The 3,671-nt window shown below is 55.2% G+C and overlaps 1 pseudogene; it reads right to left on the reverse strand.

Moving 5' to 3' along the window:
* Nucleotides 1-1,819: 1,819 nt before the first annotated feature.
* LOC148098958 (uncharacterized) lies at nt 1,820-3,254 on the reverse strand (annotated as a pseudogene).
* Nucleotides 3,255-3,671: the final 417 nt, after the last annotated feature.

The raw sequence follows: 3,671 nt of genomic DNA on the forward strand, positions 1-3,671 counted from the left end.
TTTTTGCCTGTCCCACTTTTTCTCCCGGTGAAAATTGCCTGAGTCTAGCCCCTCTGACATACAGGCGTTGCTGACGCTGCTGAGCCTGTAGCAAATTCTCCCGTGACAACTTCCCCAAAGTGTGGAGTTTCACTCTCAGGTCCAACACGTACTGAATCTCATTCTTGGCGGGGCTCGGACCTTCCTCCCAGCTTTCTTTAATCAGGTCGAGCACCCCACGTGGCTTCCTGCCAAACAGCAGTTCAAAGGGAGAAAATCCCGTGGAGGCCTGGGGCACCTCCCGCACTGCAAATAACAGAGGATCTAGACAGCGATCCCAATTGCGTTTATCTTCAGTTATGAACTTACGAATCATGGACTTTAAAGTCTTATTCAGCCGCTCCACCAGCCCATCCATCTGAGGGTGGTAGACGCTGGTCCGAATAGATTTAATGCCCAGTAATTCGTACAGTTCCCGCAGTGTGCGAGACATGAACGACGTGCCCTGGTCAGTCAGTATCTCTTTCGGGATTCCAACTCGGGAGATGACCTGAAACAGTGCCTGCGCCACACTCTTTGCAGAGATGTTGCGCAGCGGGACTGCTTCCGGGTACCGCGTTGCATAATCCACCAGGACTAATACAAAGCGGTAGCCACGTGCACTCCGATGAAATGGCCCATTGAGGTCCATGCCAATGCGCTCAAACGGGACCTCTGTGAGTGGGAGCGGGCGCAAAGGCGCTTTTGGTATGGCCGGCTGATTAACAAGTTGGCAGACCGGGCAGGACGCGCACCAGCGGCGCACATCTGCTCGGATGCCCAGCCAATAAAATCAGGCCGTTATTCGCTCCAGAGTTTTTTGTAACCCATATGCCCTGCCATGGGGTTATAATGAGCCGCCTGGAAAATCATTTCCCGGCGGCCCTGCGGAATGTCACGACTCACTCGATATAACCTATCTTTTAATAAAATGAAGCGCGGGTAGGTCCGCACGGCTTCAGGGCGCACCACGTGACCATCAATCTCAATCACCTGGTCAAAGGCTGAGCGTAGGGTGTCATCACGAGATTGCTCAAGTGGGAAATCACCCACGGGGGAAATTTCCGGAGCCGGCGGGGCCTCCCATGAAGGACCCGCCGTCTCCCCCTCCCCGGAGTCAGTGTCGGACGACCCCGCGTCACCCCTGAGTGCCGCGCAGAAACTACAGACTACTAACGGTTGTGATCGCATCCCCGCATACTGCCCTAACAGATGATGAAACCCCGGCCAATTCGTGCCCAGAATTAGGGGATGCGACAGACGCGGGCTAACCGCAGCCGTTACTCTATGCGTTTTGCCCTTATACTTTAATAATAGCGTGTCCATAGTTCAGTCTCAGCTGAACTATGGACACGCACACACATACATATACTGATACTGATAAGCACTCACCGACGCATCACCCTCCCTACGCCGGATCCAACGGCGGATCCAACGCCACCTCCAACGCTTACCTTTCCTCTGATGTGGACATCGGGTCAGTTGGAGGCGCAGTCGAAAGATTGCAGCGGTCCCAGATCAGATGTACACACTGGAACTCTTTCCCATGTCTCTTGTCTGTGTTTATTGTGCTATGGTGTGTTGATATCTGTGCATTCCTGTATCATCCCTTTGTGTTACACATTTCGATGTTTTTTTTCCTCGCTACCTAGCCTGACCTGTCTCCCCAATGTGATGTTTGTGTATTGTATGTACGGTCGGCAAGGTCTGTCATCTCGGTTGTGGGCAAAAGACCTGCAACTGACAAATAAAGGCTATCTCATCATCTCATCTCATCATCACTATGGGATACCTGTGAACATCACCATGAACACACTTCACCTCCACCCATTCTGCCTCCAGCAATGCCCCGGGGCGAACCAAGCTTTGGTGCACGAGGGTCTGCGTACACCCTGTGTCCACCAAAGCATGGTGTATTCCCCTCGAGTCCTTACCGGAATGCTGTATGTCCCTCCTGGACTGGGAGAGGGTGCTGGGGCACCGGCGACGCGGAACACCTGCCCCACTTCCATCAGAGGACAGTCCCTCCTCAGGTGTCCCGGTTGCCCGCACTTCCAGCACTCCTGTCCCGGCATCTGTGCTGCTCTCGTGGCTCAGAGGCGGCACTGCTCATTTCTGATCCCTGGGAAGGCACAAACGAGGGGAAAAGGATTAGTGGGGCTCAGTGTCAGCGCCCGCTCTGCCTGCCCTGGTGCAGGTACCCGGCCCCTCGGTGCCGGCACTGGGGCTTGTTTGCTCGGTCTCCGGCTGCCGTCCCCGGGCTCTCCCGCTCTAGTGGCAAGGCGGTCCTCCGCCAACTTTACCGCGACCTCTAGACTCGCGAGACGGTGGAATCGGACCCATCTCGCCGTCTCCGCAGGCAACCCCTCCACGAACTGCTCCAGCACCACCTTGTCCACCAGCAGCGTCTCTCCCTCTGATGATCCCGGCTGCAGCCAGCGCACCGCCACGTCGTGCAGCTTCCGGGCCCAAGCAAATGGCCGTTCCTCCGCGGCCGGCTGACAGCCCCAGAACCGCCCGCGATGATCCTCAGGGGTGAGTCCCAGCCTGTCCACCACCCGGCTCACGTCCTGGAAGCTGCTCCTCGAGGTCGGCTCAGACTCAGGGCAACTGTCTGAGCCTCCCCCGACAGCAGAGGAAGTAAACGCGGAGCCCACTCCACCTCCGGCCACTGGCAGGCCTCCGCCGCGGCACGAAAAAGCGGGGGGGAGGGGGGGTTCGGCGGAGCAGCGGCTCCAACCAGCCGCTCCAGAACCTGGGTCTGCCGGTCCGCCTGCTCCTGCAGCTTAGCCAGGTGAGCCCGCTGGGCCGCCGCCTGGTCCTGGCTCATCTTCGCCATCTCCGCCAGCATTTGCGCCAGGAACTGCAAAGGCTGGGCGGGCGGCGCAGCCTGTGGGTCAGACATCCCCACGTCGGCTGGGTTTCGGCACAACTTGTGAAATGCACATCACACACATACACACACGCACAGTTGTTTGTTGCCAGATGCCACGTTTATTTATAGTTTCATTTGTTATGACCGACCACAGTCTGACAGCGCCGGTCTCAGCTGATTTCCAGCCTTCCCTCCGCTCCTCTCCCGTCTCACTATAAAAGGGAAGGAAACCATCATCAGTCCAAACTCCATCAGCTGTTCTCACCTGCGTCTCCAGCACCTCCCCATTGAGCTCACTGTACCACTCCTCCCCTGCAGCCGCGCCCGGGACCACACCTCCACCACAATAATATTGTGGCATGCAGAGGAATCCTTACAAAGAAGCTCACAGAGAGAGATTGAGCATGCTATTCAACCCCAAGCTGGTAGGGGAAGCTCTTTATTAAAACACTTGCTTGTGCTACAATGTGCCTCAAGGTTCAACAACAGCACAACAGAAGTCACTCACGGTACAGCACTCTCTCTACAAAACAACAACTGTCAGTGACTCTGCACCACAGCGTAAACACAACATTCAAGATAACAGTTAAAAGTAACGTAACCATAAACAATAAAACAAGAACATCTAAACAGCAGCACATGTCCCAAGGCATGATGGGAGAGAACTAGCTGTTCCCCCAACACGCCACAATATAATATATATCTTTATTTATATAGGACCTTTCTAGATAAAACATCACAAGGTGCTGGAGGAAGTAATTATTGAAGTTAACTCAGA

The sequence above is a fragment of the Neolamprologus brichardi genome, chromosome 14 (genome assembly GCF_056152115.1).
Source record: "Neolamprologus brichardi isolate AB-2024 chromosome 14, ASM5615211v1, whole genome shotgun sequence".
Classification (NCBI taxonomy): Eukaryota; Metazoa; Chordata; class Actinopteri; order Cichliformes; family Cichlidae; genus Neolamprologus; species Neolamprologus brichardi.